Here is a 16445-nt window from a genome sequence, read left to right on the forward strand (position 1 = left end):
TTCTCCATGCATCGACGAAAAACAGCGGATGCGTGAAATTCGTCGTCCCCTTCGCGAAAGAACCTAACTACATTTTAATGTTGCCAAATTTCTTCGCGCAAATTGATTTTTCCAAGGAGGAGCTTGGGGATTTCTACCTGAAAATTACACTGATTTTTCTCCTCATCTCGTGCGAAAATTGTGGAGAGATATACTTGTAGGTTTCAGGACATTCCGTCAACGATTTTTTGTCCGCGCACCTGTTTTGTCCAGTAGTTTACGTCCACGCGTAAAATAAGCAACAGTGACTTGGTTCAAGCGTTATATTATAGTCTGTATGTAAAATTATATTGATAATATTGAAATGAGAAAATTGAGAGAGAAGGAGGTATTGGTATGGAAACTCATATTTTAAATGAAACGTTGCTTTCTTCTTTTCATTAATCTTTTCTAATTGTCATCGGTTGATAATTGGTTTTATTTCTATCCTTCAACTGACCGATAACACTTACCTTATGTGTATATATTCGGGGGGGGGGGGGGGGTATTACTTCATTTCAAAAACATTTGCATTTTTAAAACTTGGCAAACATTTGTAAAACCTTTTCCGAGCGATGGTACTGATATTTATCTCAATGAACCGTAGTTGTCTTGAAAGAGATCATATAAAACCAGAATAAGAGAGGAAAAAACTAAGAAGCACGCAATATTTTATTTTAGCCCATTTGTAAATTGATCTTTAAGAGTCGAATCCGTCCAGTTTTAAGCATTTGGTTGCGCGTACACCACGCTGCAGCACATTGAAAGCACAAAATGTAAAAGAAAAAATTAAAGTGCTTTGGAAATCATTGCGTTTGACACGAAACCACCTAAATATTTACAAAACACCCATTGGGTTTTCTTTTCATACATATTTTTTTTCATCAAGTTTGATGAGAATAATCCATGCAGAGTGTGCAAACATTTCAAAATCATGAGTCGAAAAACGCTGACTCTGTGAGTTTAAATGTTTAAGTCAAACACAGCGGAGCGGCGAGGCGCGGCGTGCTGCCAGCACGAAACGCGCATTGGCGCCTACAAACCTAACAGGGATACTTCACGCATTGCGCAATGCGTGAAGTAACCCTGTTAGTTTGGTAGGCGCCAATGCAGGTGTAGCGCTGGACGCTCTCGCCCGCCGCGCCGCGGCGCTTCAAGCAACTGTTTCGCAACCGAGGTTTTGCACAGTATCATACGAAATTGAAAGCGCTTCAACATATTAAATATGACAGCCATACTTTAATTGTACGGAGCTTTCCTCGCAAAATAAATCAAGGTACTACGGCACAAAAAGAGAGCGGTTATCCAAAAACTTACCAAGTCCTACCATCCATATTAAATGACTTTTAGCATAATTTTTTAATTTTATTAGAGACAAAAGTGACTTGATTTAGGCAGAAACATTCTTGAGTATGCCGTAACGAAGATTTTATTTTGAACCAAGAATAAAATCGCTGAATGAAAGTGGGTTTCTGCTTGATGTATGTGACTTTTCTTTATACTTAAGTATCTCTTCCTCTTTAAACAAGCATTATTTTCTTTATTATAATTCATAAGGAAATCTTCTCTGCGGTAAATTTGAGCATATCTCTGTTAGAATCAAGTCTTTTTTTCCGCTAATGAAGTAAAAAAATCATGCTTAACGTTATTGAATACAGATCCTAGTAACTACCGTTCGTTTTTTGTCGTCGTCACTCGATTTAATTTGCGAGGCAGTTCCGTGCTTTTGGAAGAAACCATCAATAATGATACGTTAGAGTGCCTTCAATCTCGTATGATGCTGTGCAACACCTCTGTGGCAAAATAGTAGCGAAGCACCGTGGTACGCTGCGCCGTCTCGAAGTTATCGCGCACAGGAAAAAGCTGAGAGCCTTTTAGCTGAGGCAAATCAAAAGGTTTATCCGGTTCAAGTATAACAAAATGGGATTTCCTTGAAAGATAATTAAGTCCTGTTGCACCAAAGAGGGGTAGAGAGTTTTTCCTTATATAATTGACCCTCCCTCATTTTTACCGAAAATTCCAATTATTTATTTTTCTCCGTAGGACCAAACAAACAAAGAGCCTCAGGAAAACTCGTAAGCCAATATCGTTTGTATTTACTTGTGTGCCGAAATTCCCCTGCCGAAAAAAACGCGTGGACGTAAACTACTAGACAAAGCAAGTGCGCGGACAAATAATCGTAGACGAAATGTCCTATAGCCTACTTGTAAAAAAAACTGAAATGTTTGAGTCAATTTTGCAACCTTGGGATGGAGTTACGGTCCTTCGTCCGTGAAACGACGGATTGGTGAAAAGAAAATTTGAGCGACATGATTGAATTCATCTCGGTTAACGATTACATCTTGTACGTAACACTATGTCCGTTGGCATTTTAATTTTCGAAAAAAAAAATATCGTTATCTTTCATTGAATATGGAAAGTGTGCCTAACCCTCTTTGACCTTTCCCTTCAATAAAAAAGGCATATCCAAAGGAAAGAGGGTCCAAGGGCCCACGACGTCTACGGATCAATAACTAAAATACTCTGCGTCTGAATCTCAGCAGCATTGCAAGTCTCATACGCCGTTTTACCGAAAGAGACCTCAATTACATGAAATCATGATTAAAAGGGAAGACGCCCGCAGCCCCACACCCGTGTGATTTTATTTTGCCACGACGATCTCGCTTTCGAGCCTTTCAGAGAGGGTATCAATTAAACTTTGATTATATTTTTTTGTACGGCAAAAATGCGTTTGTATTTTCAGAGACGATAAAAGGACAAATTAGCACGTATTAATTAACAAACACATTCACATCGATTACGTCATCAAAACTTGCTCGAAACGATTAACACATTTTCGGTGAATCTGTTTTCCGCTTCGAGCGTTCTTTTGTTTGCGGTTTGCGCTCCCGGAATAAATAAAGGTGCGTCAAGCCTGAGCGAAAAACAGAGGTGGTTTTCCTCCGTTTAAATCTTTGTTAGGTAAATAATCGATTCTCGTCAGAGCACCTGGCCCCGACAAGAATCGATACATTTCCAAAGGTTTAAATGAGGAAATAACAATGTTACCGATTTGCTGGATCCACTAAAATGACGAAAAAACCCGCTTCACCGAGAAAAAAGATTGGTAGAATTTACCATTCTTCCACGCTGTATTTTACACAGCGTAGATTCAAAGTCGATTCTGCCAGAGGAATGGTTACCTGGACCAGTTTATAATAACGTTTACCTTTCTTCTGGCAGAATTGACTCTGAATTGACGCTGTGTGAGATACAGCGTGAAGAAATGGTAAATTCTACCAATCTTTTTTCTCGGTGTTACTTACTGGGTTGGAAGACAGGGCGTTTAAGTGCACGTTTTGCTATTTCAAGAAATACGAGTTTAAAGTTTCAAAATTACATAGAACTGTAAGGCGGAAAGGAAGTTCTAACTCGCTTTAAGATGCCTGAAAATTGGATTTTAGCGGTGAACTTTTCACAAAATACTAGCTTCAGTTGAGCAAATTTTACTTGAAATCACTAATACCTCAAATTTTTCAAAAATTGCACTCATGCGCGTTGTCCTTCAAACATCTTACGTATACTTAAGAGGGTTCACGACAATACTTGCTTTCGATTGGTCAATGGTGCAATTTCGACTCCAAAAGTCCGAAAAAGATCGAACTTGAGTGAATCGCGGAATAGGCAGTGGTACTTTTAGGAACACGGTATGAGCTATTCGTTCCTTAACATGGACAGGTGCTTTGTGGACGAAGCGAAAATAATAGTTCCTTATTGCAAAATGTAGTCTAGATGAGCCAGAAACTGTAAAACATTGTTGCAAAATGTGGTCTCATTCTGCTTCTTCTAAATTTTAATTGAGAACACGCTACTAACCCATTTCCCTGGACTGTGCCTGTGGTCGTGAAGCAGTAAAAATTAATCTGCGTTCCCTCTCTTTATGTCCCTCTGCAAAGCGGCGTCTTTTTTAAGCCCGATGATTTTGCAACTGTGACGTCACGAACATCGAGAAAACGGCTATAAAACGGTGACCACGACATAAACTCCCCAAGTTGGCAGCTAGGTGGAGGGTGGGGGTTGGGACGTATACTGCCGTGCTAAGGAAAAAAGCCGTATGAACATTCGAGAGTTGCCAAATTTCTTCCTGATAAAATGTTTGTTTTTGAAGGAATTTATGTATATTTTTCCTAGAGTCCCTTTATACTGAGAGTCAAGACAACACCCCTTCATGGAGTCACAAACGGGAATAAAGATTACAGAAATTGAACGTTCTTTGTAATCTTTGATCGGCCCATTCTTAAATTCCTTTCTCCGTCCCTTCTCTCATTCCGTTTGTTCCTTGCCGAACCCGTGATTCCCTGGTCCATTCCAGATTATAATCTTTGCAATCGGCAAAAATGTAATCTTTATTCCTGTTTGTGACACTGTGAAGGCCTAAAATACGGGAACTAATCAGAAATGGATTCACGTTGTCTTGACTCTCAGTATAAAGGGACTCTAATATCTCCTTGAAATGCTCAGCCTTTTTAGATAAAATTACGAATGAAATCCTTTTAAAAATTGGCTAAAAAATATTCAAAAATTTTCCTGAAAACTCGTGATTTGTTGAAGGAAATTTGGCAACGCCTGAAGGCTCATACGGCGTTTTTCCTTAGCACGGCAGTATAAAACCTGGGCAATGACGTCCGATCCCGATCGTAATCGAGCCGGGATGAACCGTAAAACGCGTGGGACGCAGAGCGGAAACGCGCTCATCCCGAAACTGGATTCAGCTCCAGCTCCTTGATTGTTGAATCGTTATCGAATGACCTTGATCGATATATAGCATTGTGAAGATAGGGAGTTATCGATCAGAATCATTCAATAACGATTCAACAATCGACCCGCTGGTCAGTGGCATGGCGTGCTTTGCGATATATCGATTGATCTGTCATTTAGACCTATGAAAAAGGATCGATGAACATGGTGTTTGCAGCGAACACCTTAATAATCGATTCTTTACCATAAGTTTAAATGGCATAACAATCGATACATCGCAATTCACGCCACGCCACTGCTCCAGGTTTCCCGCTGGAATGATGATCCGCCTCTTGCAAATGCATTTAACGTTATGCAACGTAACGCGAAAACGTCATCCTTATAACATCGATTTTTCCACACAAAAAAAACGCAGTATAATGACACGAAACGTTTCTACTAACTTAAAGAATGGCGAGAGGATTTGTTATTGGCTCACGAGGAAATTTTACTTTTCACAACCCACGCAAAATTGTTAGATTTACTGCTCAACCCGAAGTTTAACACCAACAAGCAAGTAAAATGGCCGCTGTCCATAAGGAAACGATGAAATCCCGATAGGAAATGTTTCCGCAATCGCCTGCAAACCGACACACAATGGAACGAGTAAATTAATAGGAGAAGTCCGACAAATTTGGAAACTTTAAATGCTTAAAACTCCGTTCATACAAGACTTTGAAGTTCTAAAAGTGGTCCCATTGGTTTCCTCGTGAAATTTTCCTCACGGAACTCCCCTGAAAGTTTAAAATTCGACGGCATAAACATAAAATTTTGCAGTTTTAGCCAAAAATTTCATGTCCGACCTCTGTAATTGACTCACTGGAAAAAAACACATTTGATCTTGAGTCCAGACTCTTGAAAAACATTGACAAGAAAACATACTCTTGATTCCATCAGATTTAAGCTTAAATCAAAAGGAAATCCGCTCAAATTAAGAGGCTTGGTTCTTGCTTTAAGCAAAAATCCGATTGAATCAAGAGTATTTTTTCTTGTCGATGTTTTTGAGAGTCTGAACTCTAGATCCAACGTGTTTTTTTCTTTTTTTTTCTAGTGAGTCAATTAGAGAGGTCGGACATGAAATTTTTTACTAAAACTGCAAAATTTTATGTTTATGCCGTCGAATTTTAAACTTTCAGGGATGTTCCTGTTCCTTGAAGAAAATTTCACTAGGAAACCAATAGGACCACTTTTAGAACTTCAAAGTCTTGTATAAATGGAGTTATAAGCGTTTAAAGTTTCCAAATTTTGTCGGACTTCTCCTATTATTATGCGACAGAGGGTCCGTTATGTCTAAAGAGCTATTCGGCATCGACACCTTCCAAACATCAGTTCGAAAGTCTCGTCCTTAATACTTATTTCCCCAGAAACCACAAAATAATTAGATAAATCTATTGAGACGGGAGGCTCCTATTGATTTAAAGAATGGCGAGAGAATGAAGCTGAAGATGACTCGGGAGTATGGGCAGGAACTCATTTGCTTGTCGAGAAACGTAAATATTTTGACTGGCGCTGTCAGGCCGCTCTGTTTGATTTGTTTCGCCGCGAGGAGGTTGTCACGCTGCGCCGGGTTGGGCTGCGTCTCGCCAGTTGGGAAAATGTTAACAAGGAAATCCAGAAACACCGAGCGCGGAGATTTAGTTGCCTTTCCCTTAATTAGAACACATGGCATATTTATCACCTTCCACGCTCAGGTCCCCGTTACCACGTGCCCTCTAATTGAAAGGAGTGTCAAAGTTCGCGAATCCCGCGCTCAACTCTAATTTAGAAAGAAAACCCGAGCATCGGATTCGTCGCACTATGCTGCCGTGCTAAAGAAGAACGCCGTATGTGTTTCCAGCCGTTGCCAAGTTTCCTCCGATAAAAACCGAAGTTACTGGGAAAAGTGTGAATATTATTTTCTCAAATTTTCAGACAATTTTATACACAATTAAATCTAAAAAATCTGAAAATTTCAAGGGAAAATATGCATGAATTTTGTCAAAAATACAGGTTTTAGCACGGGAAATTTGGCAACTCCTGAATGTTCATACGGCGTTCTTCCTTAGCACGGCAGTATGAACCGAGTCAATAGGAGAGGTCGCACAAAATTTGGAAACTTTAAACGCTTATGACTCCGTTTTTATAAAACTGAGGTTCTAAAAGTGGCTCCATTGAATTCCTCGTGAAATTTTCTTTTAGGATCACCCCTCAACGTTGGAAATGTGACGAAACAAATAGAAAAATTTGAAGTTTTAGTAAAAAATTTCAGGTCTGACTTCTCTAATTGATTTTATCCACTGTGCGTCGTCTTTATTCCAAGGTTGCCAAACTGCCGCAAACGATTAATTAATTTTGCAAGAACGGACTGGTACAATTTGTATCCAAATTTGTTCTGATTTTGCGAGAAATCTGAGGAAAAATCAGTGAAATTTTTAGTCGGAAATGCCCAAGATTCTCCTGGTTGATGTGCAACTTGCGAGGGGAAATTTGGCAACATTGAGATGGAGTTATGTTCTTTCGAAGGGAAACGACGGATTGGCAGCGAGGAGGAAAGACGGGAGCGACCGAGACAAAACAGACGCCGACAGGAAAAGATGACGTTAGACAGACATCATTGTATTGAGTGATCATTGACCCAGTTGGCAGGTGGAGAATCTCAAACATGACTTTATGCTTCGAGGAAAAAGTTCCCTTTCGTTTCCTTTTTTAAAGGAGGGGGGGGGGGGATAAATTACCTTAGTTTTTGGTAAAATATGTCCCAATAAAGGGTCTCTCTATGGCCGCTTTGTGGCCTACTCCAGGGGTGCAAAAACTTTTCGACCACGCGGGTCGCGATCGGTCGCGCGCCGCGGATAAAGGACACTGGATAAGGAAAACATTCGATTACATATTTTTTTTTCAAGCTTTCACATCGAAAATGATTCTTAAAAAAATTCGAAAAACACGAAAATCTCAAGTAAACTGAAAAAATGGCTCGACTTTCAAATTAAAACTACTGAATTTGATTTTGAAGATTTTTATACTCGGAAAAATACTATGGACTTAAAAAAAAAATATTTCGCCGGAGAAATTTTTTTTCAAACTGAACTCAGAGAAAATATGTAAGTTTGTCTCGCATTGAATCCTCTTTCAAAAAAAAAAAAAATATTTCGCTGGAGAAATTGTTTTTGAAACTAAACTCAGAGAAAATTTGTTAGTTTGTCTCGTCATTGAAGCCTCTTCCAACTAGAAAAAAGTATTCGAATCGAAGATAATTTCCTTGCATCAAAAATGCATCAAGAACTTTTCGAGTGCGCGAGAGGCGACGCATACTTGACGTCGTCGGATCGTCAAGCCGTCTGTCAGCACCCTCGCGGAATCCGTGGCTCTTCCGCACGACCCGCGGGTTTTTCAGTCGGCTGCGCGTCGTCGTCGCGTCGCGGCGCGGCGCGGCGCGGCGGCGAGGCGTCTGATGACCCAGTTCCCCCGGTGAATGAGTTGATAAGCGCCGGGGCGCTCGTCTGACTCGACTCCTTCTCAAGGTCACCAGGTGATCACACGCCCCGACGCCCGCCCCACCGCCCCGCACCACCCACTCCACGTCCGCCCGCCAAGCGCCGAGCTCCGCGGGAAATTCGCCGGGAACCGGTCGCCATCCGGCTCACATAGGATCAAGTCGATGGGAGAGGTCGCACAAAATTTGGAAACTTAAAACTGGAAAAAAAAACACATTGGATGTAGAGTCCAGACTCTTGAAAACATTGACAAGAAAAAATACTCTTGATTCAATCAGATTTTTGCTTAGCTAGAATGCCGTATGAACTTTCACGCATTTCCAAATTTCCTTTTGAGAAATACAAACTTTCAGAAGAACTTGTGAAAATTTTCCTTCCAACTTTCCAAAGAATTGTCTTCCCAATGAGATCTAAAGTATTAGAGAATTGAGAATTTCAAGTAGTGATATTCATTCTCTGTCTCAAAAATTGATGTTTTAAAAAAGGAATCTTTGGCAACTCTCGAACACTGGAAAAAAAACACATTGAATCTAGAGTCCAGACTCTTAAAAACATCGACAAGAAAAAGTACTCGTGATTCAATCAGAATCTAGCTTAAATCAAGAACCAAGCCTCTTAATTTAAGCGGATTTTGTTTTGATTCAAGCAGAAATCCGATTGAATCAAGAGTATTTTTTCTTTTCAATGTTGGTAAGAGTCTGGACTCTAGATCCAATGTGTTTTTTTTCCAGTGAAAAGCTTGGAACACCGTTTACAGGGTTGCCACAGAATTTAGAGAATGAAATTCCCTGACATTTCCCTGATTTCGCTGACACATTTTGCAAAAGCCGCTGACAATTGTACCGTGTTAAACAGAAAGGAATTAAGCCACATCAGCTATTGCCAAAGACAGGGAGATTTTATTTTTTACGAGAGAACGTCTGCGCAGATTCCTTTGAAAATTTTAAGGAATTTGCTTTGTATTGTGGAGAAAATTCACTGAAATTTGCACAAAAGTCCACACAACCATTTTAATGTAAAAAATTAAATTGTCTGATTAAATGTGGCAATAGCTGATGTGGCTTGGTTCATTTCTGTTAACGCGGTCCAATTGAAAATAGTTTTCGGGCAAAATTTGTTATTCAAAACCTCATAACCATTCTAGGAAGCAAATGAAGGTGATTTAGCAAATTTTCTCTGACATTTTCGTCATTTTCCCTGACACTATCCCGGTTTTCCCCGACATTTCCCGGTTTACCCCGACTGTGGCAACTCAGCTTTTGTAAAAAAAACTTTGAGGTTCTAAAAGTGGTTCCATTGGTTTCCGCGTGAGATTTACTTCTGGAAACAATCCTTAAAGTTTAAAATGTGACGAAATAAAAATCATCATTTACAGTTTTAGTCGAAAATTTCGTGTCCGACCTCTCTGATTGGCTCGATCCACTGTGCGGCTCTGCGAATATCGATCCGCGATCGTGCCGCGCGTGCTCGGAGGCCGATACACCCGATGAGACGCGCGCCGACGAGCTGATCGTAATGGCGAGCCCTAGGGCACGTTCGCGTGGATCGGATATTGGCGCCTTGAGTAAACGTCGATGCGTCTTAATTAAGGAAATTACACTGGGGAAAAAAAATACATTGGATCTAGAGTCCAGACTCTTGAAAACATTGACGAGAAAAAATACTCTCGATTCAATCAGATTTTTTCTTAAATCAAAAAGAAATCCGCTCAAATTAAGAGGCTTGGTTCTTGATTTAAGCAAAAATCCGATTGAATCAAGAGTATTTTTTCTTGTCGATGTTTTTAAGCGTCTGGACTCTAGATCCAATGTGTTTTTTTTTTTTTTTTTTTTTTTTTCCAGTGTAAATGACACAACTCAAGATTTATCAAAAAGTCGCCCAAACGGAATTTCTATACCATGAGAAAAATAGAACATATTTCTACCGAATAGAAATATGTGCGGGGGAGAAAGATGGGGTGTGCTCGTAGTAAGCTGTATAAGAAACGATGTAAAGGTGGACGTGATTCCCTGTGAAGAAATGGAAAAGCGGGATTTTACATTCTATAAAACGGAACTATGTGCACACTCCATGAGCCATGGGCATGTGACAAGAGCGTTGTGAACAGGGCTCATGAGTTAAAGACTAGGATGGCTCGGATCGTCTTCACCGTCACCGCCGCTGACGTCACTGGCGCTTCATGATTCCCATTCATTCTTACGGCTCTCGACTAACAAGCACACTCCTTCTTCCCCACCAGTCTCTGGTTCCGTTTGACAGAAATCCGTCCAATGGAATCTTCTCGTTAGGGGAAGACACAACTCCAAAAATTTAAAAAAAATTGCAGAAAAATGGCTTCTCCTCGGTAGAAAATAGAATTGTGTTGTGAGAAAATTAGACAACTTCAAAAATTTCAAAAATTTGCTTAAGAACGGTTTTTGTTTTATGAAAAAATTGAATCGCTCAGTTCGAAACCGACCTAAAACCGAAAATTTAAAAAATTCGCAAAACATGGTTCTTCATGTTTGCTAAAGGAATTCAGGATTGGAAATCCTTAACCTTTTCAAGGTTTCACCTTGGAGGAAATTCCCTGATTTCTTCGACAATACCAGAATATGAAAAATAATTTTGAAATTTCACGATCCGGCTAAGGGACAAACTGAAACTGAACCGCTCATTCGGTGATAAAGCTTGCATACAACTATTCTTGCCTGCTGGATTTTCATGTTGCATACACAAAACGTCGCAGACATTTTGAAATTCTTTGTTGTCACGACAAAATACAACGGCCACGGTCTGACTAAAACAATACGATCTACTGCAGAATAGGTGGAATGCGGCAATAACGCCGAGATGCAACTATTCATCCTTACGGGATGACCATGTTGCATACACGAAAAGTTGAAGGCACTTGGAATTTCCTTTCCATCACAACGGCGAGGAACAATTTATCTGAGACAAAACGATGTACAGCAGAAATATACCGTGCAAACAGACAGGAAAGAGGTTCAAGATGGCAAGTAAAAGGTAAAATCGTTGCAAGGTGCGGCACGAAGTCTACTACAAGTGCACTTCAACTACAAATTAGACGATTACTGCCCGGAGAGGGTAGTGTTTAAAACCGTGTAATTAGCCACCTTACGATTGCAAAACCACTTCGTTTTGTTTTGAATTTACGTTAATTTGGAGGGCGGTTCTCCGAGCCGTTGGGTCGATATTGAGTTAGGTGTGGTTGGTGATTTTGTGACTCAGCCTAGGGGGTGCGGTGCGGTGGTAGGAGGCCCAAGCCTATAATTAATTTCTCCCTGGTTCCCCTTTTCAGCAAAGCAAGCACGCACATAAAAAGCTACGGAAAGCTTCCAACAAAGAGTCCTTCTACTCACAACAAGAAAATCAAGGTAAGGAAACTGAACACTGGAAACAAAAAGTGACATTTTGCCGTCAAAGTTCCCTTTTGAATCAAGAATAAATACTCTTGGATTTAATAGGTTCCTGATTGCTGTAAGCGACTTTCTTAATACAATCATCTTTTCTTCTTGATTCAAGAGAAAATTTTTTGGCGGTAAATTCAGTAATACTTCTACCTAAATCGAGTCAATGTACTCCAGTCTTCAAGTACCAATTTGAGACTTTCAGTAATGGTGCTCAGGTGCTGCAACCCTTGATGACCCACTTAAATGGTTGACCACCAAAAAAGTTAAAGAATGCGAATCTTAAATTACGACGTTGCAAAACTCCGTTTTTTTCACTTTTCTTCTTAGAGAAAACTAATTGAAAGTTTTTGTTTAAAAATTTACCGTTGATTTCCTTTAATCATCCTCGTAAAAATTTTCTGTACAATAGTATTTCGGAGCCAAGTCCGGCTGTAGGATTCATTATGGCCGACATAGCCCGGCTACAGGATTTCTTAGTGTCCCTGTAGCGTAGCTACCAGTGGCGTGGCGTCGCGTGCTTTGCGATAAATCGATTGATCTGCCATTTAAACCTATGAAAAAGGATCGATAAACAGGATGTTTGCGACGCACACCTTAATAATCGATTCTTTACCATAGCTTCAAATGGGGAAATATCGAAAATCGATCATTCACGCCCCACCACTGCTAGCTACACGAGCAATTATATCAAATCGTGAGGCCGGACTTGGCTCCAAAACTCTAGTGTACTTACAGCCAATTGTGGCCATGGCATTCGATAACATTCAAAGAGCTAATTTATTAGTTCCCTTCTAAAAATAAAATCGGAGATTTAAAATTCTGAAAAAAAGATAAAGTTCTTCGATTCAAGCCATTGAAATTCTGACAATTTTTCAGATTCAACCATCCACACACAATTCCACAACGCGTGCGATTGAAACATTACGAAGAACCCCTATTATAAGGGTTGAACTTAAATTTGCAGATAACCGAAAACTTGGCCCGTCTGCAAACACCCGGGACACCCTGGTTCAACGTCCTGGTGTTCCAATGAGGAAGAGGTGTGGAAATCCGTAATATTCGCGGGGCACCACCGAATCATACGAGATAAGTTAAATCGTTCCCGGTGATTTACAACAAGAGGCGAGTTGCATGACTTGGAGCATTTTACCGGAATGATATCACCCGCCGGACGGAAGGGGGCGGGGGGAGGGATATTAAATGATGAGCAGACGGCAGACCAGACGAGTACTCAAAATGTCTGTTGAGCGCAGATACAAGGGTAGTCGCGGAAAAGGCGACACAGAAGGCGGCTGCAAAGAATCGCTATGTCACGATAGGAAACTCGGAGAATAAAGTAACCTACTTCACGAATCGCTTCACGGCAAAAGTCCTAAGTCATACTACCGTGTTGAGGAAAAACGCCGTATGCGCTTCGGGACGAGGCCGCATTTCTCCCGATAAATCGGAAATCGTCTGTAAAACTTGTGAATTGGTTGTCTTAAATTTTTTTCGAGAATTTTATTCGCAATACTGAAACGTATCTAAAAATTTTGAGGATAAATATTAACTTATTTTTAAAAATAATTATGTTATCGGGAAAAATTTTGCATCATCCAATGGCCATACGACGTTACCTGTACATACCGTCGTAAGTACTGCGAGATGTTGAACATAAATGAGGGATTCCCCGAAGAAAGTCTTCAAATTTGGACCGTGTCGATTATGGGCCAAGTATAAGACTATCTTGCATCTTCAGTTTCAAATACATTTTATGAAAGTGCTGTTAGAGAGGTTTTATCGCGCTACACCGTTTTACTAGCTGTGTTCATGAAAAACTTAGAATCGTCTCAAACTGCATTGATTACGGCGCATTGATTTTGGTTTTAACTTCACAGCATATCAAAAAACTTGCGTTACCCTCGAAAATGTTGATTCTAGCAAAATTATTCTTCGATCGATGTAAGCTGTAGAGTTAACCGCGCATTTAACTCTACGGCTTACTCTGCTCGACAGCTTCTATGAGATTAATATACTTTAAGCATTAAACCTGAGCTAAAATAATCCACCCTGCTTCAAATATCAGCGGGGAAAGGTTATGTATACAGTGGCTTAAATAAACCGAGTCAAGTTGGTGTTGGAAAGTGCACAAAGACATAATTTTCATATAATCTTATGCATAGCCCCAACAACTTACAACCTTCTCTGCTGAACGGCATTTAATGACGCGGATTCATTTAATGACAAACACTCAACAGGTTTCGGTTCGGATAGCAAGCAGCTGCTCAACTGCTCACTTAAAACCGAGTTATTGATTCATTGTTAATGTTTCTGAAGTCACACAAGAAGTATTGGCACAGTTTAAGAGGCTGAAATATGGCGCGACCCATACCACATGTTGCTATTAGTATAATCGAAAATTAAGATTAACGGCTCAACAATGGGAATTGATGTTAGTAAACGGGCATCAAAGAAGTTGACCCGAGTTAATCTCCGACGGAAACATGGAAAGTTGCCAAAAAAAATTTAATTTTTCATCTCCCAGTGAGAGCTCTTTTTAAGTCAGCGTCTACTCCGCGAACAGAGGGAACATCAAAAGTGAATGATCGACAATATTCTACCCGGTTAATATTCGTACTTGTAAAACTCTAAAAAAAGAAAAATGAGGAAAAAGCTATTACTGCAGTGCTTCATTAGTAAATTACCATTACTTATCGGACGCCTCTTTCTCAGAAATGTTAGCATAGGCTTAAAATTAACGTGTTCCACGCCAGGAGAACAGATACAGCGAAATTGCACACATTAGCGGCGAGCATCTTTCCCTTTCATTTTCTTTAAGCTACAGGAAAAACAATTATTTCACTTTTTCGGGTATGCCCAGACCAAAACGACAAGAAAATTCAGATTTTTCGACTGTGATTTGCCGACGTATCTATAAAAAAGAAAGATTCCTCGAGGCACCTCGACCACGACCACTTGACCTCGAGGCACGTTTTAGATTATCGATGAGTTCAGAAACGAAATTCCAGACCTGAGGGACCTATTTTGCACTGATACTTCCTATCCTAGGCACGCATACACTAAACTTGTTCAAACTGCTCTTGGGCCGAAATCATCAGAACTGGTTCCTACATTTTCAGGGGATTATGCACAATGATCAGGAATCTAGAAGTTACTAACAATCTGTTTATATCCGTGCACTATCACGGCCAGGGCCGGTTTTATCAACTTGCCGCCCATGGGCCGCCTGCATTTTGCCGCCCCTTTCTCATTCGTTTTGAAACATCAATTAAAACTATCAAGTGAAGTGCCGGAGGGGGAGGGGTGCATAAGACGCGTTTACTCGTGCTGGAAACATTTTTTTGCGAAAGCCCTGTCGACACTACCTACTAGCAAAATTTCACGGAACTTTGCGCGAAAGTTATGTTCCGTGAACCTATCTCTGTGTGGACAAGGCCTTCCATTTATAAGAAATGAACAAAAAAATTATGGAAGAACAAACATAAATGTGGTTTAATGATTTTAACTTCTGCCACCGCGCCGAGCTGACTGCGCTGTGTTTGACGCAATGCGTGAAGTATTCATGCAGTCTTGTAGGCGCTATGCATCTCATGTCGACTGCTGTTGACCGCGCTGTGTTTGGCGCACTGTGTGAAGTATTCATGCAGTCTTGTAGGCGCTATGCGTTTCACGTCGACCGCTGCTCACCGCATTATGTTTGACGCAATGTGTGAAGTATTCATGCAGTTTTGTAGGCGCTGATGTGTGTTAAATGCCGACCGCTGCGCCGAGGACTTCTCCTTTTCATCTCAAGTCCTCGTCATCATTGCTCTCTGCGCCGCGTCGTTCCAGATCCGACTAATTAAAGGTTCTGCCTCTTGTATCACCGAAGACGACAAAATTCGAATTTACTACACTCTCTGAAAATGAGAGATTTTGTCGCCTTTTTTTCTTTCTTGTAATTTTTTTTCTGAATCCAATTTCTTTTTAAAACTTACATTTAAAAAATTGCAAAATTTGCCGCCCCCTAAAATTGCCGTCATGGGCCGCGGCCCATGTGGCCACCCCCTAAATCCGGCCCTGATCACGGTGACCAAAATGCTTGAAATTCAACATACCCTGACTTTTTAATGCCCTTCCAGGGTTTTTGAGCGTAAAATTCCTTGACTTTCCCGCACGGCTCTTCAATGTTTTCTCGACGCAATTTCTCGTGGAAATTTTATTAATAAACGTTTTTAGCGCAGTCTCTTGAAGCTGGAAAAATTCAGGATTTGAGAACGCAAAGGCATAACTTTTAATTTACGTCAATACAACGTGTGGATCCGGTAGACAATAATTGGATGTTTCAGCCAATTGGGTGAATTTCATAACTCCGTAGCAAAATTCTCTGACTTACGGGGTTACATGTGAATTCCTTGACTTTTCCAAATTTTCCGTGACTCTTCGAGAACTTATCACCCTTTTCCCTCAGCTGAGCAGTCTGCTTTTCCTTGTCCTAGCAATTCATTATTTTGAATGTAAAGAAGAGATAAATACCGGAGTATTTTCGAAGATCCGGTGCGTTTTTTCAGCATGCGCTAGAAAATAAGCAATATCCGAGAAGTGAGCGACCACGCGATACATTAAATACAGATGAAACATGTTGCCATGTTGAGGAAAAACGCCGTATGAACATTTGAGAGTTGCCAAACTTCCTACGATAAAATGTTGATTTCGGAAGGAAGTTGGGCATACTTCCCCTTTAAATTTTCTGATATTTAAGATTAAAAGGCGAACAATATTGTCC

At 40.4% G+C, this 16445-nt stretch overlaps 1 protein-coding gene across 2 annotated transcripts in view; it reads right to left on the reverse strand.

Moving 5' to 3' along the window:
• Positions 1 to 16445, reverse strand: part of LOC109035280 (uncharacterized) — a 250496-nt gene that overhangs the window by 202262 nt on the left and 31789 nt on the right. The window lies entirely within an intron of this gene.

This window comes from Bemisia tabaci, chromosome 7 (genome assembly GCF_918797505.1).
Source record: "Bemisia tabaci chromosome 7, PGI_BMITA_v3".
Lineage (NCBI taxonomy): Eukaryota > Metazoa > Arthropoda > Insecta > Hemiptera > Aleyrodidae > Bemisia > Bemisia tabaci.